This window comes from Paramisgurnus dabryanus, chromosome 14, assembly GCF_030506205.2.
Source record: "Paramisgurnus dabryanus chromosome 14, PD_genome_1.1, whole genome shotgun sequence".
In the NCBI taxonomy this organism is placed as follows: domain Eukaryota; kingdom Metazoa; phylum Chordata; class Actinopteri; order Cypriniformes; family Cobitidae; genus Paramisgurnus; species Paramisgurnus dabryanus.
Window position 1 is genome coordinate 32,441,064 of NC_133350.1, and position 24,942 is coordinate 32,466,005.

At 44.6% G+C, this 24,942-nt stretch overlaps 30 non-coding genes across 30 annotated transcripts; all 30 read right to left on the minus strand.

The window, feature by feature from the left end:
* Window positions 1-764: 764 nt before the first annotated feature.
* trnav-aac (transfer RNA valine (anticodon AAC)) lies at window positions 765-837 on the minus strand. The gene has a single exon. It is a non-coding gene; the product is annotated as a tRNA-Val (tRNA).
* An 817-nt stretch (window positions 838-1,654) lies between these two features.
* trnac-gca (transfer RNA cysteine (anticodon GCA)) lies at window positions 1,655-1,726 on the minus strand. The gene has a single exon. It is a non-coding gene; the product is annotated as a tRNA-Cys (tRNA).
* A 461-nt stretch (window positions 1,727-2,187) lies between these two features.
* On the minus strand, window positions 2,188-2,269 carry trnas-gcu (transfer RNA serine (anticodon GCU)). Its single transcript has one exon. It is a non-coding gene; the product is annotated as a tRNA-Ser (tRNA).
* Window positions 2,270-3,085: 816 nt separating this feature from the next.
* Window positions 3,086-3,158, minus strand: trnav-aac (transfer RNA valine (anticodon AAC)). The gene has a single exon. It is a non-coding gene; the product is annotated as a tRNA-Val (tRNA).
* A 1,062-nt stretch (window positions 3,159-4,220) lies between these two features.
* trnas-gcu (transfer RNA serine (anticodon GCU)) lies at window positions 4,221-4,302 on the minus strand. Its single transcript has one exon. It is a non-coding gene; the product is annotated as a tRNA-Ser (tRNA).
* Window positions 4,303-4,952: 650 nt separating this feature from the next.
* Window positions 4,953-5,025, minus strand: trnav-aac (transfer RNA valine (anticodon AAC)). The gene has a single exon. It is a non-coding gene; the product is annotated as a tRNA-Val (tRNA).
* Window positions 5,026-5,838: 813 nt separating this feature from the next.
* trnac-gca (transfer RNA cysteine (anticodon GCA)) lies at window positions 5,839-5,910 on the minus strand. Its single transcript has one exon. It is a non-coding gene; the product is annotated as a tRNA-Cys (tRNA).
* A 472-nt stretch (window positions 5,911-6,382) lies between these two features.
* On the minus strand, window positions 6,383-6,464 carry trnas-gcu (transfer RNA serine (anticodon GCU)). The gene has a single exon. It is a non-coding gene; the product is annotated as a tRNA-Ser (tRNA).
* Window positions 6,465-7,281: 817 nt separating this feature from the next.
* On the minus strand, window positions 7,282-7,354 carry trnav-aac (transfer RNA valine (anticodon AAC)). Its single transcript has one exon. It is a non-coding gene; the product is annotated as a tRNA-Val (tRNA).
* An 817-nt stretch (window positions 7,355-8,171) lies between these two features.
* trnac-gca (transfer RNA cysteine (anticodon GCA)) lies at window positions 8,172-8,243 on the minus strand. Its single transcript has one exon. It is a non-coding gene; the product is annotated as a tRNA-Cys (tRNA).
* A 461-nt stretch (window positions 8,244-8,704) lies between these two features.
* Window positions 8,705-8,786, minus strand: trnas-gcu (transfer RNA serine (anticodon GCU)). The gene has a single exon. It is a non-coding gene; the product is annotated as a tRNA-Ser (tRNA).
* An 816-nt stretch (window positions 8,787-9,602) lies between these two features.
* On the minus strand, window positions 9,603-9,675 carry trnav-aac (transfer RNA valine (anticodon AAC)). The gene has a single exon. It is a non-coding gene; the product is annotated as a tRNA-Val (tRNA).
* A 1,062-nt stretch (window positions 9,676-10,737) lies between these two features.
* trnas-gcu (transfer RNA serine (anticodon GCU)) lies at window positions 10,738-10,819 on the minus strand. Its single transcript has one exon. It is a non-coding gene; the product is annotated as a tRNA-Ser (tRNA).
* A 650-nt stretch (window positions 10,820-11,469) lies between these two features.
* Window positions 11,470-11,542, minus strand: trnav-aac (transfer RNA valine (anticodon AAC)). Its single transcript has one exon. It is a non-coding gene; the product is annotated as a tRNA-Val (tRNA).
* A 1,062-nt stretch (window positions 11,543-12,604) lies between these two features.
* On the minus strand, window positions 12,605-12,686 carry trnas-gcu (transfer RNA serine (anticodon GCU)). Its single transcript has one exon. It is a non-coding gene; the product is annotated as a tRNA-Ser (tRNA).
* Window positions 12,687-13,336: 650 nt separating this feature from the next.
* On the minus strand, window positions 13,337-13,409 carry trnav-aac (transfer RNA valine (anticodon AAC)). Its single transcript has one exon. It is a non-coding gene; the product is annotated as a tRNA-Val (tRNA).
* An 813-nt stretch (window positions 13,410-14,222) lies between these two features.
* trnac-gca (transfer RNA cysteine (anticodon GCA)) lies at window positions 14,223-14,294 on the minus strand. Its single transcript has one exon. It is a non-coding gene; the product is annotated as a tRNA-Cys (tRNA).
* A 472-nt stretch (window positions 14,295-14,766) lies between these two features.
* trnas-gcu (transfer RNA serine (anticodon GCU)) lies at window positions 14,767-14,848 on the minus strand. The gene has a single exon. It is a non-coding gene; the product is annotated as a tRNA-Ser (tRNA).
* An 817-nt stretch (window positions 14,849-15,665) lies between these two features.
* Window positions 15,666-15,738, minus strand: trnav-aac (transfer RNA valine (anticodon AAC)). Its single transcript has one exon. It is a non-coding gene; the product is annotated as a tRNA-Val (tRNA).
* An 817-nt stretch (window positions 15,739-16,555) lies between these two features.
* Window positions 16,556-16,627, minus strand: trnac-gca (transfer RNA cysteine (anticodon GCA)). Its single transcript has one exon. It is a non-coding gene; the product is annotated as a tRNA-Cys (tRNA).
* Window positions 16,628-17,088: 461 nt separating this feature from the next.
* Window positions 17,089-17,170, minus strand: trnas-gcu (transfer RNA serine (anticodon GCU)). The gene has a single exon. It is a non-coding gene; the product is annotated as a tRNA-Ser (tRNA).
* Window positions 17,171-17,986: 816 nt separating this feature from the next.
* On the minus strand, window positions 17,987-18,059 carry trnav-aac (transfer RNA valine (anticodon AAC)). The gene has a single exon. It is a non-coding gene; the product is annotated as a tRNA-Val (tRNA).
* Window positions 18,060-19,121: 1,062 nt separating this feature from the next.
* Window positions 19,122-19,203, minus strand: trnas-gcu (transfer RNA serine (anticodon GCU)). Its single transcript has one exon. It is a non-coding gene; the product is annotated as a tRNA-Ser (tRNA).
* Window positions 19,204-19,853: 650 nt separating this feature from the next.
* Window positions 19,854-19,926, minus strand: trnav-aac (transfer RNA valine (anticodon AAC)). Its single transcript has one exon. It is a non-coding gene; the product is annotated as a tRNA-Val (tRNA).
* Window positions 19,927-20,739: 813 nt separating this feature from the next.
* trnac-gca (transfer RNA cysteine (anticodon GCA)) lies at window positions 20,740-20,811 on the minus strand. Its single transcript has one exon. It is a non-coding gene; the product is annotated as a tRNA-Cys (tRNA).
* A 471-nt stretch (window positions 20,812-21,282) lies between these two features.
* Window positions 21,283-21,364, minus strand: trnas-gcu (transfer RNA serine (anticodon GCU)). Its single transcript has one exon. It is a non-coding gene; the product is annotated as a tRNA-Ser (tRNA).
* Window positions 21,365-22,181: 817 nt separating this feature from the next.
* On the minus strand, window positions 22,182-22,254 carry trnav-aac (transfer RNA valine (anticodon AAC)). The gene has a single exon. It is a non-coding gene; the product is annotated as a tRNA-Val (tRNA).
* An 817-nt stretch (window positions 22,255-23,071) lies between these two features.
* On the minus strand, window positions 23,072-23,143 carry trnac-gca (transfer RNA cysteine (anticodon GCA)). The gene has a single exon. It is a non-coding gene; the product is annotated as a tRNA-Cys (tRNA).
* Window positions 23,144-23,604: 461 nt separating this feature from the next.
* Window positions 23,605-23,686, minus strand: trnas-gcu (transfer RNA serine (anticodon GCU)). The gene has a single exon. It is a non-coding gene; the product is annotated as a tRNA-Ser (tRNA).
* Window positions 23,687-24,502: 816 nt separating this feature from the next.
* Window positions 24,503-24,575, minus strand: trnav-uac (transfer RNA valine (anticodon UAC)). The gene has a single exon. It is a non-coding gene; the product is annotated as a tRNA-Val (tRNA).
* Between the last annotated feature and the right edge of the window lie 367 nt (window positions 24,576-24,942).

Genomic DNA, 24,942 nt, shown 5'->3' on the forward strand with positions numbered 1-24,942 from the left:
GCGATTCCTAAATTACCACCAAGTACGTAGTAGCGTGCATCAAATTGTTTCCGTTGTTGGTGTAATTAAACGTTATCTTTTAGAAAACGTTCATTTTGGCCTGACAGAAGGGAAACGCCTGAAGAGAACTGTGCATGAGCAATCCATCGCCTTAGACATGTTTAGAAATAATTTCAAGGACTGACCTTTAATTGATTGGGGTTCTTTTTCAAAATAGTTTTCATCGGATTTCGACATGAAACAGGCAAAAACCAAAGGAGACATTCAAGACTTTATTTAAAGGGAACAAGAGGTTTTCATTGGCTTATGTACACAGCCAACTGGCTGGGTAATGTTGACTAAACCTCAGTACACTTACCTGCCGTCCGTTCAACTAACACTAACCGACGATCAGGTTTACAATAACGTGCATCAAACTGATGTAACTGTTGAGGTTGTTAAATCAACATGACCAAAACCCTGTCATATCTCTAACAAAGTGTTTATTTCAGTCGAACCGAGGACATTTGTGATAACCACATCACCACAGAAACCTGTTCCTTTGGATTCTATGTTTATTTTGATAGATTTGGCCACACACTTTCTCTCTGTGCAACACTTCCCAAAGGGGCAATGCTTTTCGCCCACTTGAGAACTGGCCACCTTTCATGTGTGAAGCGAATGTGACGGGCGGAACTGTGTGTAACTTTAAAAGTGCTTCACGATACAAGGAGTAACGTGGCTCAAGAAAGGAATTTAACTCACAGCGTATCAAAAGAACACACTGTTTCTGCCCGGTTTCGAACCGAGGACCTTTCGCGTGTTAGGCGAACGTGATAACCACTACACTACAGAAACCCACATACTCTGACACTTGGTTGTATCAACGCATTTTGTCACATATTTTGCGATCGTTTGAAGGGACCGCACAAACTGTATGAGAAAGGCGGTGCATTTCCCAGAAATGCATGGATGCTTCTTCTGAAACCGGCAAACAGCTACACACTTCTTAGTTTGGATATCTCTCCGATTTGTTTCAGAGATGACGTGTGAGCAGTCAAGTCTCAGCTCTGCGATCTGACCGAATAACGCAGATATTTCCAAACCTGCTGCTGGTCGGCTACTGTCCTGCAGACTTCAGTTTCAACCCACCTCCAACACAACAGTCTGTAATTATCAAGCAACCTTGAACACCTTGATAAGCTGCTTCAGATAAGTTTCATTGGGGTTGGAGCTAAAATCCGCAGGGCGGAAGCTCACCAGGAGCAGGGTCAAAGACCCCTGCTATAGTGTGAGCACACAATTTGTGAACTTTGGCTTCACATCGCATGGGATTTACTCGTATAGTGTACGTTGGCATTTAGCCACGGCTGTGCTGAAATGGCACAGTGTATGCTCGTCTTTAGCGTTAGAACAGGGGTAGGCAACGCCGGTCCTGAAGTGCCGCAATGCTGCAGATTTTATTTCCAACCCTGAATAAACCTCATCCACCTGTGGTTCTCAGGTGACCTTTAGACCTTGGTTAGCCTGTTCATGTGGGCCTGATTGGAGCTGGAGCTAAACTCTGCAGGACTGCTGCACTCCAGGACCTACGTGAAAAGGATCCATGATGAACTTTGAGTCAGAAAGATTAACGCAGCAAACTACCGCAAGAGGTTACGGACATACAGGCTTAAGGGGACACCCGGATTTGAACCGGGGACCTCTTGATCTGCAGTCAAATGCTCTACCACTGAGCTATACCCCCTATGAGAACACACGTGACTGAAGAATTGAAAAACCAACATGTGTTATGCTTCACCACAGTTAAAGCTGTCTTGATAATGTCCAAGTGAACGGTTAGACCTCCCTATCTGCGTTTAAACGCTCTAGCACTGACCTATAAAAATTGTGCTAGAGACAACGTATGTTTTCAACCATTCCGCTAAGGTTTTTCAGTTGTTATGATTCCTGTTCTGTTCCTCTTACAGCAAACATCAACAAAGGAAAATCCGCTCAACCCAGTCTTTACCACTTTCTAGACAGTTGGCACATAGTCTGAAACTTTAAAGTCTGAAAACACTCAAGTGTCCATCAGAGACTCTGGATTGTAAGCACTTCAAAACTGGTGCAACGAAAACACGTTGCTTTGTCTAATGGTAGCAGATCACTCCTAGAGGTGTGAGAAACAACGCAATGTTGCGTCTTAAAGAAAGTTCAACGTCACAACGACGAGGATGGGATTCGAACCCACGCATGCAGAGCACAATGGATTAGCAGTCCATCGCCTTAACCACTCGGCCACCTCGTCCTGTGAGGCTGTCCTGTGAGACTTTCCCGTAACGCCTGCTGTGGGGCATTTTGCGATTCCTAAATTACCACCAAGTACGTAGTAGCGTGCATCAAATTGTTTCCGTTGTTGGTGTAATTAAACGTTATCTTTTAGAAAACGTTCATTTTGGCCTGACAGAAGGGAAACGCCTGAAGAGAACTGTGCATGAGCAATCCATCGCCTTAGACATGTTTAGAAATAATTTCAAGGACTGACCTTTAATTGATTGGGGTTCTTTTTCAAAATAGTTTTCATCGGATTTCGACATGAAACAGGCAAAAACCAAAGGAGACATTCAAGACTTTATTTAAAGGGAACAAGAGGTTTTCATTGGCTTATGTACACAGCCAACTGGCTGGGTAATGTTGACTAAACCTCAGTACACTTACCTGCCGTCCGTTCAACTAACACTAACCGACGATCAGGTTTACAATAACGTGCATCAAACTGATGTAACTGTTGAGGTTGTTAAATCAACATGACCAAAACCCTGTCATATCTCTAACAAAGTGTTTATTTCAGTCGAACCGAGGACATTTGTGATAACCACATCACCACAGAAACCTGTTCCTTTGGATTCTATGTTTATTTTGATAGATTTGGCCACACACTTTCTCTCTGTGCAACACTTCCCAAAGGGGCAATGCTTTTCGCCCACTTGAGAACTGGCCACCTTTCATGTGTGAAGCGAATGTGACGGGCGGAACTGTGTGTAACTTTAAAAGTGCTTCATGATACAAGGAGTAACGTGGCTCAAGAAAGGAATTTAACTCGCAGCGTATCAAAAGAACACACTGTTTCTGCCCGGTTTCGAACCGAGGACCTTTCGCGTGTTAGGCGAACGTGATAACCACTACACTACAGAAACCCACATACTCTGACACTTGGTTGTATCAACGCATTTTGTCACATATTTTGCGATCGTTTGAAGGGACCGCACAAACTGTATGAGAAAGGCGGTGCATTTCCCAGAAATGCATGGATGCTTCTTCTGAAACCGGCAAACAGCTACACACTTCTTAGTTTGGATATCTCTCCGATTTGTTTCAGAGATGACGTGTGAGCAGTCAAGTCTCAGCTCTGCGATCTGACCGAATAACGCAGATATTTCCAAACCTGCTGCTGGTCGGCTACTGTCCTGCAGACTTCAGTTTCAACCCACCTCCAACACAACAGTCTGTAATTATCAAGCAACCTTGAACACCTTGATAAGCTGCTTCAGATAAGTTTCATTGGGGTTGGAGCTAAAATCCGCAGGGCGGAAGCTCACCAGGAGCAGGGTCAAAGACCCCTGCTATAGTGTGAGCACACAATTTGTGAACTTTGGCTTCACATCGCATGGGATTTACTCGTATAGTGTACGTTGGCATTTAGCCACGGCTGTGCTGAAATGGCACAGTGTATGCTCGTCTTTAGCGTTAGAACAGGGGTAGGCAACGCCGGTCCTGAAGTGCCGCAATGCTGCAGATTTTATTTCCAACCCTGAATAAACCTCATCCACCTGTGGTTCGCAGGTGACCTTTAGACCTAGGCCTGTTCATGTGGGCCTGATTGGAGCTGGAGCTAAACTCTGCAGGACTGCTGCACTCCAGGACCTACGTGAAAAGGATCCATGATGAACTTTGAGTCCGAAAGATTAACGCGGCAAACTACCGCAAGAGGTTACGGACATACAGGCTTAAGGGGGCACCCGGATTTGAAACCGCTCAACCCAGTCTTTACCACTTTCTAGACAGTTGGCACATAGTCTGAAACTTTAAAGTCTGAAAACACTCAAGTGTCCATCAGAGACTCTGGATTGTAAGCACTTCAAAACTGGTGCAACGAAAACACGTTGCTTTGTCTAATGGGTAGCAGATCACTCCTAGAGGTGTGAGAAACAACGTAAGCTTCGGCAATGTTGCGTCTTAAAGAAAGTTCAACGTCACAACGACGAGGATGGGATTCGAACCCACGCGTGCAGAGCACAATGGATTAGCAGTCCATCGCCTTAACCACTCGGCCACCTCGTCCTGTGAGGCCATCCTGTGAGACTTTCCCGTAACGCCTGCTGTGGGGCATTTTGCGATTCCTAAATTACCACCAAGTACGTAGTAGCGTGCATCAAATTGTTTCCGTTGTTGGTGTAATTAAACGTTATCTTTTAGAAAGCGTTCATTTTGGCCTGACAGAAGGGAAACGCCTGAAGAGAACTGTGCATGAGCAATCCATCGCCTTAGACATGTTTAGAAATAATTTCAAGGACTGACCTTTAATTGATTGGGGTTCTTTTTCAAAATAGTTTTCATCGGATTTCGACATGAAACAGGCAAAAACCAAAGGAGACATATATATACTTTCAAATAAAAACTTTAGAAAAAAAACATAAAAAGCGCCTATTTATTTTTGTGTTTATTAGAGGCCTGACATCACATACAACCATGTTTAGCACTTTCAACAGTGTTTTATGTAATTTCAAAGGGTTTCCTGTAAAATGATACCAAACTTTTGTATGTAAACCTCTGCATGTGGGTATGGGAAGCTTTTGAAATTGGGTAGGCCAAATCCAGGCGAAAATCCCCAAAATAGCTTCAGGGTGTAAGAAGTTAAAAGTGCTTCATGATACAAGGAGTAACGTGGCTCAAGAAAGGAATTTAACTCGCAGCGTATCAAAAGAACACACTGTTTCTGCCCGGTTTCGAACCGAGGACCTTTCGCGTGTTAGGCGAACGTGATAACCACTACACTACAGAAACCCACATACTCTGACACTTGGTTGTATCAACGCATTTTGTCACATATTTTGCGATCGTTTGAAGGGACCGCACAAACTGTATGAGAAAGGCGGTGCATTTCCCAGAAATGCATGGATGCTTCTTCTGAAACCGGCAAACAGCTACACACTTCTTAGTTTGGATATCTCTCCGATTTGTTTCAGAGATGACGTGTGAGCAGTCAAGTCTCAGCTCTGCGATCTGACCGAATAACGCAGATATTTCCAAACCTGCTGCTGGTCGGCTACTGTCCTGCAGACTTCAGTTTCAACCCACCTCCAACACAACAGTCTGTAATTATCAAGCAACCTTGAACACCTTGATAAGCTGCTTCAGATAAGTTTCATTGGGGTTGGAGCTAAAATCCGCAGGGCGGAAGCTCACCAGGAGCAGGGTCAAAGACCCCTGCTATAGTGTGAGCACACAATTTGTGAACTTTGGCTTCACATCGCATGGGATTTACTCGTATAGTGTACGTTGGCATTTAGCCACGGCTGTGCTGAAATGGCACAGTGTATGCTCGTCTTTAGCGTTAGAACAGGGGTAGGCAACGCCGGTCCTGAAGTGCCGCAATGCTGCAGATTTTATTTCCAACCCTGAATAAACCTCATCCACCTGTGGTTCGCAGGTGACCTTTAGACCTAGGCCTGTTCATGTGGGCCTGATTGGAGCTGGAGCTAAACTCTGCAGGACTGCTGCACTCCAGGACCTACGTGAAAAGGATCCATGATGAACTTTGAGTCCGAAAGATTAACGCGGCAAACTACCGCAAGAGGTTACGGACATACAGGCTTAAGGGGGCACCCGGATTTGAAACGGGGACCTCTTGATCTGCAGTCAAATGCTCTACCACTGAGCTATACCCCCTATGAGAACACACGTGACTGAAGAATTGAAAAACCAACATGTGTTATGCTTCACCACAGTTAAAGCTGTCTGGATAATGTCCAAGTGAACGGTTAGACCTCCCTATCTGCGTTTAAACGCTCTAGCACTGACCTATAAAAATTGTGCTAGAGACAACGTATGTTTTCAACCATTCCGCTAAGGTTTTTCAGTTGTTATGATTCCTGTTCTGTTCCTCTTACAGCAAACATCAACAAAGGTAAATCCGCTCAACCCAGTCTTTACCACTTTCTAGACAGTTGGCACATAGTCTGAAACTTTAAAGTCTGAAAACACTCAAGTGTCCATCAGAGACTCTGGATTGTAAGCACTTCAAAACTGGTGCAACGAAAACACGTTGCTTTGTCTAATGGGTAGCAGATCACTCCTAGAGGTGTGAGAAACAACGTAAGCTTCGGCAATGTTGCGTCCTAAAGAAAGTTCAACGTCACAACGACGAGGATGGGATTCGAACCCACGCGTGCAGAGCACAATGGATTAGCAGTCCATCGCCTTAACCACTCGGCCACCTCGTCCTGTGAGACCATCCTGTGAGACTTTCCCGTAACGCCTGCTGTGGGGCATTTTGCGATTCCTAAATTACCACCAAGTACGTAGTAGCGTGCATCAAATTGTTTCCGTTGTTGGTGTAATTAAACGTTATCTTTTAGAAAGCGTTCATTTTGGCCTGACAGAAGGGAAACGCCTGAAGAGAACTGTGCATGAGCAATCCATCGCCTTAGACATGTTTAGAAATAATTTCAAGGACTGACCTTTAATTGATTGGGGTTCTTTTTCAAAATAGTTTTCATCGGATTTCGACATGAAACAGGCAAAAACCAAAGGAGACATTCAAGACTTTATTTAAAGGGAACAAGAGGTTTTCATTGGCTTATGTACACAGCCAACTGGCTGGGTAATGTTGACTAAACCTCAGTACACTTACCTGCCGTCCATTCAACTAACACTAACCGACGATCAGGTTTACAATAACGTGCATCAAACTGATGTAACTGTTGAGGTTGTTAAATCAACATGACCAAAACCCTGTCATATCTCTAACAAAGTGTTTATTTCAGTCGAACCGAGGACATTTGTGATAACCACATCACCACAGAAACCTGTTCCTTTAGATTCTATGTTTATTTTGATAGATTTGGCCACACACTTTCTCTCTGTGCAACACTTCCCAAAGGGGCAATGCTTTTCGCCCACTTGAGAACTGGCCACCTTTCATGCGTGAAGCGAATGTGACGGGCGGAACTGTGTGTAACTTTCAAAGTGCTTCATGATACAAGAAGTAACGTGGCTCAAGAAAGGAATTTAACTCGCAGCGTATCAAAAGGCATACACTGTTTCTGCCCGGTTTCGAACCGAGGACCTTTCGCGTGTTAGGCGAACGTGATAACCACTACACTACAGAAACCCACATGCTCTGACACTTGGTTGTATCAACACATTTTGTCACATATTTTGCGATCGGTTGAAGGGACCGCACAAACTGTATGAGAAAGGCGGTGCATTTCCCAGAAATGCATGGATGCTTCTTCTGAAACCGGCAAACAGCTACACACTTCTTAGTTTGGATATCTCTCCGATTTGTTTCAGAGATGACGTGTGAGCAGTCAAGTCTCAGCTCTGCGATCTGACCGAATAACGCAGATATTTCCAAACCTGCTGCTGGCCGGCTACTGTCCTGCAGAATTAAGTTTCAACCCACCTCCAACACAACAGTCTGTAATTATCAAGCAACCTTGAACACCTTGATAAGCTGCTTCAGCTAAGTTTCATTGGGGTTGGAGCTAAAATCTGCAGGGCGGAAGCTCACCAGGAGCAGGGTCAAAGACCCCTGCTATAGTGTGAGCACACAATTTGTGAACTTTGGCTTCACATCGCATGGGATTTACTCGTATAGTGTACGTTGGCATTTAGCCACGACTGTGCTGAAATGGCACAGTGTATGCTCGTCTTTAGTGTTAGAACAGGGGTAGGCAACGCCGGTCCTGAAGTGCCGCAATGCTGCAGATTTTATTTCCAACCCTGAATAAACCTCATCCACCTGTGGTTCTCAGGTGACCTTTAGACCTTGGTTAGCCTGTTCATGTGGGCCTGATTGGAGCTGGAGCTAAACTCTGCAGGACTGCTGCACTCCAGGACCTACGTGAAAAGGATCCATGATAAACTTTGAGTCAGAAAGATTAACGCAGCAAACTACCGCAAGAGGTTACGGACATACAGGCTTAAGGGGACACCCGGATTTGAACCGGGGACCTCTTGATCTGCAGTCAAATGCTCTACCACTGAGCTATACCCCCTATGAGAACACACGTGACTGAAGAATTGAAAAACCAACATGTGTTATGCTTCACCACAGTTAAAGCTGTCTTGATAATGTCCAAGTGAACGGTTAGACCTCCCTATCTGCGTTTAAACGCTCTAGCACTGACCTATAAAAATTGTGCTAGAGACAACGTATGTTTTCAACCATTCCGCTAAGGTTTTTCAGTTGTTATGATTCCTGTTCTGTTCCTCTTACAGCAAACATCAACAAAGGAAAATCCGCTCAACCCAGTCTTTACCACTTTCTAGACAGTTGGCACATAGTCTGAAACTTTAAAGTCTGAAAACACTCAAGTGTCCATCAGAGACTCTGGATTGTAAGCACTTCAAAACTGGTGCAACGAAAACACGTTGCTTTGTCTAATGGTAGCAGATCACTCCTAGAGGTGTGAGAAACAACGCAATGTTGCGTCTTAAAGAAAGTTCAACGTCACAACGACGAGGATGGGATTCGAACCCACGCGTGCAGAGCACAATGGATTAGCAGTCCATCGCCTTAACCACTCGGCCACCTCGTCCTGTGAGGCTGTCCTGTGAGACTTTCCCGTAACGCCTGCTGTGGGGCATTTTGCGATTCCTAAATTACCACCAAGTACGTAGTAGCGTGCATCAAATTGTTTCCGTTGTTGGTGTAATTAAACGTTATCTTTTAGAAAACGTTCATTTTGGCCTGACAGAAGGGAAACGCCTGAAGAGAACTGTGCATGAGCAATCCATCGCCTTAGACATGTTTAGAAATAATTTCAAGGACTGACCTTTAATTGATTGGGGTTCTTTTTCAAAATAGTTTTCATCGGATTTCGACATGAAACAGGCAAAAACCAAAGGAGACATTCAAGACTTTATTTAAAGGGAACAAGAGGTTTTCATTGGCTTATGTACACAGCCAACTGGCTGGGTAATGTTGACTAAACCTCAGTACACTTACCTGCCGTCCGTTCAACTAACACTAACCGACGATCAGGTTTACAATAACGTGCATCAAACTGATGTAACTGTTGAGGTTGTTAAATCAACATGACCAAAACCCTGTCATATCTCTAACAAAGTGTTTATTTCAGTCGAACCGAGGACATTTGTGATAACCACATCACCACAGAAACCTGTTCCTTTGGATTCTATGTTTATTTTGATAGATTTGGCCACACACTTTCTCTCTGTGCAACACTTCCCAAAGGGGCAATGCTTTTCGCCCACTTGAGAACTGGCCACCTTTCATGTCTGAAGCGAATGTGACGGGCGGAACTGTGTGTAACTTTAAAAGTGCTTCATGATACAAGGAGTAACGTGGCTCAAGAAAGGAATTTAACTCGCAGCGTATCAAAAGAACACACTGTTTCTGCCCGGTTTCGAACCGAGGACCTTTCGCGTGTTAGGCGAACGTGATAACCACTACACTACAGAAACCCACATACTCTGACACTTGGTTGTATCAACGCATTTTGTCACATATTTTGCGATCGTTTGAAGGGACCGCACAAACTGTATGAGAAAGGCGGTGCATTTCCCAGAAATGCATGGATGCTTCTTCTGAAACCGGCAAACAGCTACACACTTCTTAGTTTGGATATCTCTCCGATTTGTTTCAGAGATGACGTGTGAGCAGTCAAGTCTCAGCTCTGCGATCTGACCGAATAACGCAGATATTTCCAAACCTGCTGCTGGTCGGCTACTGTCCTGCAGACTTCAGTTTCAACCCACCTCCAACACAACAGTCTGTAATTATCAAGCAACCTTGAACACCTTGATAAGCTGCTTCAGATAAGTTTCATTGGGGTTGGAGCTAAAATCCGCAGGGCGGAAGCTCACCAGGAGCAGGGTCAAAGACCCCTGCTATAGTGTGAGCACACAATTTGTGAACTTTGGCTTCACATCGCATGGGATTTACTCGTATAGTGTACGTTGGCATTTAGCCACGGCTGTGCTGAAATGGCACAGTGTATGCTCGTCTTTAGCGTTAGAACAGGGGTAGGCAACGCCGGTCCTGAAGTGCCGCAATGCTGCAGATTTTATTTCCAACCCTGAATAAACCTCATCCACCTGTGGTTCGCAGGTGACCTTTAGACCTAGGCCTGTTCATGTGGGCCTGATTGGAGCTGGAGCTAAACTCTGCAGGACTGCTGCACTCCAGGACCTACGTGAAAAGGATCCATGATGAACTTTGAGTCCGAAAGATTAACGCGGCAAACTACCGCAAGAGGTTACGGACATACAGGCTTAAGGGGGCACCCGGATTTGAAACCGCTCAACCCAGTCTTTACCACTTTCTAGACAGTTGGCACATAGTCTGAAACTTTAAAGTCTGAAAACACTCAAGTGTCCATCAGAGACTCTGGATTGTAAGCACTTCAAAACTGGTGCAACGAAAACACGTTGCTTTGTCTAATGGGTAGCAGATCACTCCTAGAGGTGTGAGAAACAACGTAAGCTTCGGCAATGTTGCGTCTTAAAGAAAGTTCAACGTCACAACGACGAGGATGGGATTCGAACCCACGCGTGCAGAGCACAATGGATTAGCAGTCCATCGCCTTAACCACTCGGCCACCTCGTCCTGTGAGGCCATCCTGTGAGACTTTCCCGTAACGCCTGCTGTGGGGCATTTTGCGATTCCTAAATTACCACCAAGTACGTAGTAGCGTGCATCAAATTGTTTCCGTTGTTGGTGTAATTAAACGTTATCTTTTAGAAAGCGTTCATTTTGGCCTGACAGAAGGGAAACGCCTGAAGAGAACTGTGCATGAGCAATCCATCGCCTTAGACATGTTTAGAAATAATTTCAAGGACTGACCTTTAATTGATTGGGGTTCTTTTTCAAAATAGTTTTCATCGGATTTCGACATGAAACAGGCAAAAACCAAAGGAGACATATATATACTTTCAAATAAAAACTTTAGAAAAAAAACATAAAAAGCGCCTATTTATTTTTGTGTTTATTAGAGGCCTGACATCACATACAACCATGTTTAGCACTTTCAACAGTGTTTTATGTAATTTCAAAGGGTTTCCTGTAAAATGATACCAAACTTTTGTATGTAAACCTCTGCATGTGGGTATGGGAAGCTTTTGAAATTGGGTAGGCCAAATCCAGGCGAAAATCCCCAAAATAGCTTCAGGGTGTAAGAAGTTAAAAGTGCTTCATGATACAAGGAGTAACGTGGCTCAAGAAAGGAATTTAACTCGCAGCGTATCAAAAGAACACACTGTTTCTGCCCGGTTTCGAACCGAGGACCTTTCGCGTGTTAGGCGAACGTGATAACCACTACACTACAGAAACCCACATACTCTGACACTTGGTTGTATCAACGCATTTTGTCACATATTTTGCGATCGTTTGAAGGGACCGCACAAACTGTATGAGAAAGGCGGTGCATTTCCCAGAAATGCATGGATGCTTCTTCTGAAACCGGCAAACAGCTACACACTTCTTAGTTTGGATATCTCTCCGATTTGTTTCAGAGATGACGTGTGAGCAGTCAAGTCTCAGCTCTGCGATCTGACCGAATAACGCAGATATTTCCAAACCTGCTGCTGGTCGGCTACTGTCCTGCAGACTTCAGTTTCAACCCACCTCCAACACAACAGTCTGTAATTATCAAGCAACCTTGAACACCTTGATAAGCTGCTTCAGATAAGTTTCATTGGGGTTGGAGCTAAAATCCGCAGGGCGGAAGCTCACCAGGAGCAGGGTCAAAGACCCCTGCTATAGTGTGAGCACACAATTTGTGAACTTTGGCTTCACATCGCATGGGATTTACTCGTATAGTGTACGTTGGCATTTAGCCACGGCTGTGCTGAAATGGCACAGTGTATGCTCGTCTTTAGCGTTAGAACAGGGGTAGGCAACGCCGGTCCTGAAGTGCCGCAATGCTGCAGATTTTATTTCCAACCCTGAATAAACCTCATCCACCTGTGGTTCGCAGGTGACCTTTAGACCTAGGCCTGTTCATGTGGGCCTGATTGGAGCTGGAGCTAAACTCTGCAGGACTGCTGCACTCCAGGACCTACGTGAAAAGGATCCATGATGAACTTTGAGTCCGAAAGATTAACGCGGCAAACTACCGCAAGAGGTTACGGACATACAGGCTTAAGGGGGCACCCGGATTTGAAACCGCTCAACCCAGTCTTTACCACTTTCTAGACAGTTGGCACATAGTCTGAAACTTTAAAGTCTGAAAACACTCAAGTGTCCATCAGAGACTCTGGATTGTAAGCACTTCAAAACTGGTGCAACGAAAACACGTTGCTTTGTCTAATGGGTAGCAGATCACTCCTAGAGGTGTGAGAAACAACGTAAGCTTCGGCAATGTTGCGTCTTAAAGAAAGTTCAACGTCACAACGACGAGGATGGGATTCGAACCCACGCGTGCAGAGCACAATGGATTAGCAGTCCATCGCCTTAACCACTCGGCCACCTCGTCCTGTGAGGCCATCCTGTGAGACTTTCCCGTAACGCCTGCTGTGGGGCATTTTGCGATTCCTAAATTACCACCAAGTACGTAGTAGCGTGCATCAAATTGTTTCCGTTGTTGGTGTAATTAAACGTTATCTTTTAGAAAGCGTTCATTTTGGCCTGACAGAAGGGAAACGCCTGAAGAGAACTGTGCATGAGCAATCCATCGCCTTAGACATGTTTAGAAATAATTTCAAGGACTGACCTTTAATTGATTGGGGTTCTTTTTCAAAATAGTTTTCATCGGATTTCGACATGAAACAGGCAAAAACCAAAGGAGACATATATATACTTTCAAATAAAAACTTTAGAAAAAAAACATAAAAAGCGCCTATTTATTTTTGTGTTTATTAGAGGCCTGACATCACATACAACCATGTTTAGCACTTTCAACAGTGTTTTATGTAATTTCAAAGGGTTTCCTGTAAAATGATACCAAACTTTTGTATGTAAACCTCTGCATGTGGGTATGGGAAGCTTTTGAAATTGGGTAGGCCAAATCCAGGCGAAAATCCCCAAAATAGCTTCAGGGTGTAAGAAGTTAAAAGTGCTTCATGATACAAGGAGTAACGTGGCTCAAGAAAGGAATTTAACTCGCAGCGTATCAAAAGAACACACTGTTTCTGCCCGGTTTCGAACCGAGGACCTTTCGCGTGTTAGGCGAACGTGATAACCACTACACTACAGAAACCCACATACTCTGACACTTGGTTGTATCAACGCATTTTGTCACATATTTTGCGATCGTTTGAAGGGACCGCACAAACTGTATGAGAAAGGCGGTGCATTTCCCAGAAATGCATGGATGCTTCTTCTGAAACCGGCAAACAGCTACACACTTCTTAGTTTGGATATCTCTCCGATTTGTTTCAGAGATGACGTGTGAGCAGTCAAGTCTCAGCTCTGCGATCTGACCGAATAACGCAGATATTTCCAAACCTGCTGCTGGTCGGCTACTGTCCTGCAGACTTCAGTTTCAACCCACCTCCAACACAACAGTCTGTAATTATCAAGCAACCTTGAACACCTTGATAAGCTGCTTCAGATAAGTTTCATTGGGGTTGGAGCTAAAATCCGCAGGGCGGAAGCTCACCAGGAGCAGGGTCAAAGACCCCTGCTATAGTGTGAGCACACAATTTGTGAACTTTGGCTTCACATCGCATGGGATTTACTCGTATAGTGTACGTTGGCATTTAGCCACGGCTGTGCTGAAATGGCACAGTGTATGCTCGTCTTTAGCGTTAGAACAGGGGTAGGCAACGCCGGTCCTGAAGTGCCGCAATGCTGCAGATTTTATTTCCAACCCTGAATAAACCTCATCCACCTGTGGTTCGCAGGTGACCTTTAGACCTAGGCCTGTTCATGTGGGCCTGATTGGAGCTGGAGCTAAACTCTGCAGGACTGCTGCACTCCAGGACCTACGTGAAAAGGATCCATGATGAACTTTGAGTCCGAAAGATTAACGCGGCAAACTACCGCAAGAGGTTACGGACATACAGGCTTAAGGGGGCACCCGGATTTGAAACGGGGACCTCTTGATCTGCAGTCAAATGCTCTACCACTGAGCTATACCCCCTATGAGAACACACGTGACTGAAGAATTGAAAAACCAACATGTGTTATGCTTCACCACAGTTAAAGCTGTCTGGATAATGTCCAAGTAAACGGTTAGACCTCCCTATCTGCGTTTAAACGCTCTAGCACTGACCTATAAAAATTGTGCTAGAGACAACGTATGTTTTCAACCATTCCGCTAAGGTTTTTCAGTTGTTATGATTCCTGTTCTGTTCCTCTTACAGCAAACATCAACAAAGGTAAATCCGCTCAACCCAGTCTTTACCACTTTCTAGACAGTTGGCACATAGTCTGAAACTTTAAAGTCTGAAAACACTCAAGTGTCCATCAGAGACTCTGGATTGTAAGCACTTCAAAACTGGTGCAACGAAAACACGTTGCTTTGTCTAATGGGTAGCAGATCACTCCTAGAGGTGTGAGAAACAACGTAAGCTTCGGCAATGTTGCGTCCTAAAGAAAGTTCAACGTCACAACGACGAGGATGGGATTCGAACCCACGCGTGCAGAGCACAATGGATTAGCAGTCCATCGCCTTAACCACTCGGCCACCTCGTCCTGTGAGACCATCCTGTGAGACTTTCCCGTAACGCCTGCTGTGGGGCATTTTGCGATTCCTAAATTACCACCAAGTACGTAGTAGCGTGCATCAAATTGTTTCCGTTGTTGGTGTAATTAAACGTTATCTTTTAGAAAGCGTTCATTTTGGCCTGACAGAAGGGAAACGCCTGAAGAGAACTGTGCATGAGCAATCCATCGCCTTAGACATGTTTAGAAATAATTTCAAGGACTGACCTTTAATTGATTGGGGTTCTTTTTCAAAATAGTTTTCATCGGATTTCGACATGAAACAGGCAAAAACCAAAGGAGACATTCAAGACTTTATTTAAAGGGAACAAGAGGTTTTCATTGGCTTATGTACACAGCCAACTGGCTGGGTAATGTTGACTAAACCTCAGTACACTTACCTGCCGTCCATTCAACTAACACTAACCGACGATCAGGTTTACAATAACGTGCATCAAACTGATGTAACTGTTGAGGTTGTTAAATCAACATGACCAAAACCCTGTCATATCTCTAACAAAGTGTTTATTTCAGTCGAACCGAGGACATTTGTGATAACCACATCACCACAGAAACCTGTTCCTTTAGATTCTATGTTTATTTTGATAGATTTGGCCACACACTTTCTCTCTGTGCAACACTTCCCAAAGGGGCAATGCTTTTCGCCCACTTGAGAACTGGCCACCTTTCATGCGTGAAGCGAATGTGACGGGCGGAACTGTGTGTAACTTTCAAAGTGCTTCATGATACAAGAAGTAACGTGGCTCAAGAAAGGAATTTAACTCGCAGCGTATCAAAAGGCATACACTGTTTCTGCCCGGTTTCGAACCGAGGACCTTTCGCGTGTTAGGCGAACGTGATAACCACTACACTACAGAAACCCACATGCTCTGACACTTGGTTGTATCAACACATTTTGTCACATATTTTGCGATCGGTTGAAGGGACCGCACAAACTGTATGAGAAAGGCGGTGCATTTCCCAGAAATGCATGGATGCTTCTTCTGAAACCGGCAAACAGCTACACACTTCTTAGTTTGGATATCTCTCCGATTTGTTTCAGAGATGACGTGTGAGCAGTCAAGTCTCAGCTCTGCGATCTGACCGAATAACGCAGATATTTCCAAACCTGCTGCTGGCCGGCTACTGTCCTGCAGACTTCAGTTTCAACCCACCTCCAACACAACAGTCTGTAATTATCAAGCAACCTTGAACACCTTGATAAGCTGCTTCAGCTAAGTTTCATTGGGGTTGGAGCTAAAATCTGCAGGGCGGAAGCTCACCAGGAGCAGGGTCAAAGACCCCTGCTATAGTGTGAGCACACAATTTGTGAACTTTGGCTTCACATCGCATGGGATTTACTCGTATAGTGTACGTTGGCATTTAGCCACGACTGTGCTGAAATGGCACAGTGTATGCTCGTCTTTAGTGTTAGAACAGGGGTAGGCAACGCCGGTCCTGAAGTGCCGCAATGCTGCAGATTTTATTTCCAACCCTGAATAAACCTCATCCACCTGTGGTTCTCAGGTGACCTTTAGACCTTGGTTAGCCTGTTCATGTGGGCCTGATTGGAGCTGGAGCTAAACTCTGCAGGACTGCTGCACTCCAGGACCTACGTGAAAAGGATCCATGATGAACTTTGAGTCAGAAAGATTAACGCAGCAAACTACCGCAAGAGGTTACGGACATACAGGCTTAAGGGGACACCCGGATTTGAACCGGGGACCTCTTGATCTGCAGTCAAATGCTCTACCACTGAGCTATACCCCCTATGAGAACACGCGTGACTGAAGAATTGAAAAACCAACATGTGTTATGCTTCACCACAGTTAAAGCTGTCTTGATAATGTCCAAGTGAACGGTTAGACCTCCCTATCTGCGTTTAAACGCTCTAGCACTGACCTATAAAAATTGTGCTAGAGACAACGTATGTTTTCAACCATTCCGCTAAGGTTTTTCAGTTGTTATGATTCCTGTTCTGTTCCTCTTACAGCAAACATCAACAAAGGAAAATCCGCTCAACCCAGTCTTTACCACTTTCTAGACAGTTGGCACATAGTCTGAAACTTTAAAGTCTGAAAACACTCAAGTGTCCATCAGAGACTCTGGATTGTAAGCACTTCAAAACTGGTGCAACGAAAACACGTTGCTTTGTCTAATGGTAGCAGATCACTCCTAGAGGTGTGAGAAACAACGCAATGTTGCGTCTTAAAGAAAGTTCAACGTCACAACGACGAGGATGGGATTCGAACCCACGCATGCAGAGCACAATGGATTAGCAGTCCATCGCCTTAACCACTCGGCCACCTCGCCCTGTGAGGCTGTCCTGTGAGACTTTCCCGTAACGCCTGCTGTGGGGCATTTTGCGATTCCTAAATTACCACCAAGTACGTAGTAGCGTGCATCAAATTGTTTCCGTTGTTGGTGTAATTAAACGTTATCTTTTAGAAAACGTTCATTTTGGCCTGACAGAAGGGAAACGCCTGAAGAGAACTGTGCATGAGCAATCCATCGCCTTAGACATGTTTAGAAATAATTTCAAGGACTGACCTTTAATTGATTGGGGTTCTTTTTCAAAATAGTTTTCATCGGATTTCGACATGAAACAGGCAAAAACCAAAGGAGACATTCAAGACTTTATTTAAAGGGAACAAGAGGTTTTCATTGGCTTATGTACACAGCCAACTGGCTGGGTAATGTTGACTAAACCTCAGTACACTTACCTGCCGTCCGTTCAACTAACACTAACCGACGATCAGGTTTACAATAACGTGCATCAAACTGATGTAACTGTTGAGGTTGTTAAATCAACATGACCAAAACCCTGTCATATCTCTAACAAAGTGTTTATTTCAGTCGAACCGAGGACATTTGTGATAACCACATCACCACAGAAACCTGTTCCTTTGGATTCTATGTTTATTTTGATAGATTTGGCCACACACTTTCTCTCTGTGCAACACTTCCCAAAGGGGCAATGCTTTTCGCCCACTTGAGAACTGGCCACCTTTCATGTGTGAAGCGAATGTGACGGGCGGAACTGTGTGTAACTTTAAAAGTGCTTCATGATACAAGGAGTAACGTGGCTCAAGAAAGGAATTTAACTCGCAGCGTATCAAAAGAACACACTGTTTCTGCCCGGTTTCGAACCGAGGACCTTTCGCGTGTTAGGCGAACGTGATAACCACTACACTACAGAAACCCACATACTCTGACACTTGGTTGTATCAACGCATTTTGTCACATATTTTGCGATCGTTTGAAGGGACCGCACAAACTGTATGAGAAAGGCGGTGCATTTCCCAGAAATGCATGGATGCTTCTTCTGAAACCGGCAAACAGCTACACACTTCTTAGTTTGGATATCTCTCCGATTTGTTTCAGAGATGACGTGTGAGCAGTCAAGTCTCAGCTCTGCGATCTGACCGAATAACGCAGATATTTCCAAACCTGCTGCTGGTCGGCTACTGTCCTGCAGACTTCAGTTTCAACCCACCTCCAACACAACAGTCTGTAATTATCAAGCAACCTTGAACACCTTGATAAGCTGCTTCAGATAAGTTTCATTGGGGTTGGAGCTAAAATCCGCAGGGCGGAAGCTCACCAGGAGCAGGGTCAAAGACCCCTGCTATAGTGTGAGCACACAATTTGTGAACTTTGGCTTCACATCGCATGGGATTTACTCGTATAGTGTACGTTGGCATTTAGCCACGGCTGTGCTGAAATGGCACAGTGTATGCTCGTCTTTAGCGTTAGAACAGGGGTAGGCAACGCCGGTCCTGAAGTGCCGCAATGCTGCAGATTTTATTTCCAACCCTGAATAAACCTCATCCACCTGTGGTTCGCAGGTGACCTTTAGACCTAGGCCTGTTCATGTGGGCCTGATTGGAGCTGGAGCTAAACTCTGCAGGACTGCTGCACTCCAGGACCTACGTGAAAAGGATCCATGATGAACTTTGAGTCCGAAAGATTAACGCGGCAAACTACCGCAAGAGGTTACGGACATACAGGCTTAAGGGGGCACCCGGATTTGAAACCGCTCAACCCAGTCTTTACCACTTTCTAGACAGTTGGCACATAGTCTGAAACTTTAAAGTCTGAAAACACTCAAGTGTCCATCAGAGACTCTGGATTGTAAGCACTTCAAAACTGGTGCAACGAAAACACGTTGCTTTGTCTAATGGGTAGCAGATCACTCCTAGAGGTGTGAGAAACAACGTAAGCTTCGGCAATGTTGCGTCTTAAAGAAAGTTCAACGTCACAACGACGAGGATGGGATTCGAACCCACGCGTGCAGAGCACAATGGATTAGCAGTCCATCGCCTTAACCACTCGGCCACCTCGTCCTGTGAGGCCATCCTGTGAGACTTTCCCGTAACGCCTGCTGTGGGGCATTTTGCGATTCCTAAATTACCACCAAGTACGTAGTAGCGTGCATCAAATTGTTTCCGTTGTTGGTGTAATTAAACGTTATCTTTTAGAAAGCGTTCATTTTGGCCTGACAGAAGGGAAACGCCTGAAGAGAACTGTGCATGAGCAATCCATCGCCTTAGACATGTTTAGAAATAATTTCAAGGACTGACCTTTAATTGATTGGGGTTCTTTTTCAAAATAGTTTTCATCGGATTTCGACATGAAACAGGCAAAAACCAAAGGAGACATATATATACTTTCAAATAAAAACTTTAGAAAAAAAACATAAAAAGCGCCTATTTATTTTTGTGTTTATTAGAGGCCTGACATCACATACAACCATGTTTAGCACTTTCAACAGTGTTTTATGTAATTTCAAAGGGTTTCCTGTAAAATGATACCAAACTTTTGTATGTAAACCTCTGCATGTGGGTATGGGAAGCTTTTGAAATTGGGTAGGCCAAATCCAGGCGAAAATCCCCAAAATAGCTTCAGGGTGTAAGAAGTTAAAAGTGCTTCATGATACAAGGAGTAACGTGGCTCAAGAAAGGAATTTAACTCGCAGCGTATCAAAAGAACACACTGTTTCTGCCCGGTTTCAAACCGAGGACCTTTCGCGTGTTAGGCGAACGTGATAACCACTACACTACAGAAACCCACATACTCTGACACTTGGTTGTATCAACGCATTTTGTCACATATTTTGCGATCGTTTGAAGGGACTGCACAAACTGTATGAGAAAGGCGGTGCATTTCCCAGAAATGCATGGATGCTTCTTCTGAAACCGGCAAACAGCTACACACTTCTTAGTTTGGATATCTCTCCGATTTGTTTCAGAGATGACGTGTGAGCAGTCAAGTCTCAGCTCTGCGATCTGACCGAATAACGCAGATATTTCCAAACCTGCTGCTGGTCGGCTACTGTCCTGCAGACTTCAGTTTCAACCCACCTCCAACACAACAGTCTGTAATTATCAAGCAACCTTGAACACCTTGATAAGCTGCTTCAGATAAGTTTCATTGGGGTTGGAGCTAAAATCCGCAGGGCGGAAGCTCACCAGGAGCAGGGTCAAAGACCCCTGCTATAGTGTGAGCACACAATTTGTGAACTTTGGCATCACATCGCATGGGATTTACTCGTATAGTGTACGTTGGCATTTAGCCACGGCTGTGCTGAAATGGCACAGTGTATGCTCGTCTTTAGCGTTAGAACAGGGGTAGGCAACGCCGGTCCTGAAGTGCCGCAATGCTGCAGATTTTATTTCCAACCCTGAATAAACCTCATCCACCTGTGGTTCGCAGGTGACCTTTAGACCTAGGCCTGTTCATGTGGGCCTGATTGGAGCTGGAGCTAAACTCTGCAGGACTGCTGCACTCCAGGACCTACGTGAAAAGGATCCATGATGAACTTTGAGTCCGAAAGATTAACGCGGCAAACTACCGCAAGAGGTTACGGACATACAGGCTTAAGGGGGCACCCGGATTTGAAACGGGGACCTCTTGATCTGCAGTCAAATGCTCTACCACTGAGCTATACCCCCTATGAGAACACACGTGACTGAAGAATTGAAAAACCAACATGTGTTATGCTTCACCACAGTTAAAGCTGTCTGGATAATGTCCAAGTGAACGGTTAGACCTCCCTATCTGCGTTTAAACGCTCTAGCACTGACCTATAAAAATTGTGCTAGAGACAACGTATGTTTTCAACCATTCCGCTAAGGTTTTTCAGTTGTTATGATTCCTGTTCTGTTCCTCTTACAGCAAACATCAACAAAGGTAAATCCGCTCAACCCAGTCTTTACCACTTTCTAGACAGTTGGCACATAGTCTGAAACTTTAAAGTCTGAAAACACTCAAGTGTCCATCAGAGACTCTGGATTGTAAGCACTTCAAAACTGGTGCAACGAAAACACGTTGCTTTGTCTAATGGTAGCAGATCACTCCTAGAGGTGTGAGAAACAACGTAAGCTTCGGCAATGTTGCGTCTTAAAGAAAGTTCAACGTCACAACGACGAGGATGGGATTCGAACCCACACGTGCAAAGCACAATGGATTAGCAGTCCATTGCCTTAACCACTCGGCCACCTCGTCCTGTGAGGCTGTCTTGTGAGACTTTCCCGTAACGCCTGCTGTGGGGCATTTTGCGATTCCTAAATTACCACCAAGTACGTAGTAGCGTGCATCAAATTGTTTCCGTTGTTGGTGTAATTAAACGTTATCTTTTAGAAAGCGTTCATTTTGGCCTGACAGAAGGGAAACGCCTGAAGAGAACTGTGCATGAGCAATCCATCGCCTTAGACATGTTTAGAAATAATTTCAAGGACTGACCTTTAATTGATTGGGGTTCTTTTTCAAAATAGTTTTCATCGGATTTCGACATGAAACAGGCAAAAACCAAAGGAGACATTCAAGACTTTATTTAAAGGGAACAAGAGGTTTTCATTGGCTTATGTACACAGCCAACTGACTGGGTAATGTTGACTAAACCTCAGTACACTTACCTGCCGTCCATTCAACTAACACTAACCGACGATCAGGTTTACAATAACGTGCATCAAACTGATGTAACTGTTGAGGTTGTTAAATCAACATGACCAAAACCCTGTCATATCTCTAACAAAGTGTTTATTTCAGTCGAACCGAGGACATTTGTGATAACCACATCACCACAGAAACCTGTTCCTTTAGATTCTATGTTTATTTTGATAGATTTGGCCACACACTTTCTCTCTGTGCAACACTTCCCAAAGGGGCAATGCTTTTCGCCCACTTGAGAACTCGCCACCTTTCATGCGTGAAGCGAATGTGACGGGGGGAACTGTGTGTAACTTTAAAAGTGCTTCATGATACAAGAAGTAACGTGGCTCAAGAAAGGAATTTAACTCGCAGCGTATCAAAAGGCATACACTATTTCTGCCCGGTTTCGAACCGAGGACCTTTCGCGTGTTAGGCGAACGTGATAACCACTACACTACAGAAACCCACATGCTCTGACACTTGGTTGTATCAACACATTTTGTCACATATTTTGCGATCGTTTGAAGGGACCGCACAAACTGTATGAGAAAGGCGGTGCATTTCCCAGAAATGCATGGATGCTTCTTCTGAAACCGGCAAACAGCTACACACTTCTTAGTTTGGATATCTCTCCGATTTGTTTCAGAGATGACGTGTGAGCAATCAAGTCTCAGCTCTGCGATCTGACCGAATGACGCAGATATTTCCAAACCTGCTGCTGGTCGGCTACTGTCCTGCAGACTTCAGTTTCAACCCACCTCCAACACAACAGTCTGTAATTATCAAGCAACCTTGAACACCTTGATAAGCTGCTTCAGCTAAGTTTCATTGGGGTTGGAGCTAAAATCTGCAGGGCGGAAGCTCACCAGGAGCAGGGTCAAAGACCCCTGCTATAGTGTGAGCACACAATTTGTGAACTTTGGCTTCACATCGCATGGGATTTACTCGTATAGTGTACGTTGGCATTTAGCCACGACTGTGCTGAAATGGCACAGTGTATGCTCGTCTTTAGCGTTAGAACAGGGGTAGGCAACGCCGGTCCTGAAGTGCCGCAATGCTGCAGATTTTATTTCCAACCCTGAATAAACCTCATCCACCTGTGGTTCTCAGGTGACCTTTAGACCTTGGTTAGCCTGTTCATGTGGGCCTGATTGGAGCTGGAGCTAAACTCTGCAGGACTGCTGCACTCCAGGACCTACGTGAAAAGGATCCATGATGAACTTTGAGTCCGAAAGATTAACGCGGCAAACTACCGCAAGAGGTTACGGACATACAGGCTTAAGGGGGCACCCGGATTTGAACCGGGGACCTCTTGATCTGCAGTCAAATGCTCTACCACTGAGCTATACCCCCTATGAGAACACACGTGACTGAAGAATTGAAAAACCAACATGTGTTATGCTTCACCACAGTTAAAGCTGTCTTGATAATGTCCAAGTGAACGGTTAGACCTCCCTATCTGCGTTTAAACGCTCTAGCACTGACCTATAAAAATTGTGCTAGAGACAACGTATGTTTTCAACCAATCCGCTAAGGTTTTTCAGTTGTTATGATTCCTGTTCTGTTCCTCTTACAGCAAACATCAACAAAGGAAAATCCGCTCAACCCAGTCTTTACCACTTTCTAGACATTTGGCACATAGTCTGAAACTTTAAAGTCTGAAAACACTCAAGTGTCCATCAGAGACTCTGGATTGTAAGCACTTCAAAACTGGTGCAACGAAAACACGTTGCTTTGTCTAATGGTAGCAGATCACTCCTAGAGGTGTGAGAAACAACGCAATGTTGCGTCTTAAAGAAAGTTCAACGTCACAACGACGAGGATGGGATTCGAACCCACGCGTGCAGAGCACAATGGATTAGCAGTCCATCGCCTTAACCACTCGGCCACCTCGTCCTGTGAGGCTGTCCTGTGAGACTTTCCCGTAACGCCTGCTGTGGGGCATTTTGCGATTCCTAAATTACCACCAAGTACGTAGTAGCGTGCATCAAATTGTTTCCGTTGTTGGTGTAATTAAACGTTATCTTTTAGAAAACGTTCATTTTGGCCTGACAGAAGGGAAACGCCTGAAGAGAACTGTGCATGAGCAATCCATCGCCTTAGACATGTTTAGAAATAATTTCAAGGACTGACCTTTAATTGATTGGGGTTCTTTTTCAAAATAGTTTTCATCGGATTTCGACATGAAACAGGCAAAAACCAAAGGAGACATTCAAGACTTTATTTAAAGGGAACAAGAGGTTTTCATTGGCTTATGTACACAGCCAACTGGCTGGGTAATGTTGACTAAACCTCAGTACACTTACCTGCCGTCCGTTCAACTAACACTAACCGACGATCAGGTTTACAATAACGTGCATCAAACTGATGTAACTGTTGAGGTTGTTAAATCAACATGACCAAAACCCTGTCATATCTCTAACAAAGTGTTTATTTCAGTCGAACAGAGGACATTTGTGATAACCACATCACCACAGAAACCTGTTCCTTTGGATTCTATGTTTATTTTGATAGATTTGGCCACACACTTTCTCTCTGTGCAACACTTCCCAAAGGGGCAATGCTTTTCGCCCACTTGAGAACTGGCCACCTTTCATGTGTGAAGCGAATGTGACGGGCGGAACTGTGTGTAACTTTAAAAGTGCTTCATGATACAAGGAGTAACGTGGCTCAAGAAAGGAATTTAACTCGCAGCGTATCAAAAGAACACACTGTTTCTGCCCGGTTTCGAACCGAGGAGCTTTCGCGTGTAAGGCGAACGTGATAACCACTACACTACAGAAACCCACATACTCTGACACTTGGTTGTATCAACGCATTTTGTCACATATTTTGCGATCGTTTGAAGGGACCGCACAAACTGTATGAGAAAGGCGGTGCATTTCCCAGAAATGCATGGATGCTTCTTCTGAAACCGGCAAACAGCTACACACTTCTTAGTTTGGATATCTCTCCGATTTGTTTCAGAGATGACGTGTGAGCAGTCAAGTCTCAGCTCTGCGATCTGACCGAATAACGCAGATATTTCCAAACCTGCTGCTGGTCGGCTACTGTCCTGCAGACTTCAGTTTCAACCCACCTCCAACACAACAGTCTGTAATTATCAAGCAACCTTGAACACCTTGATAAGCTGCTTCAGATAAGTTTCATTG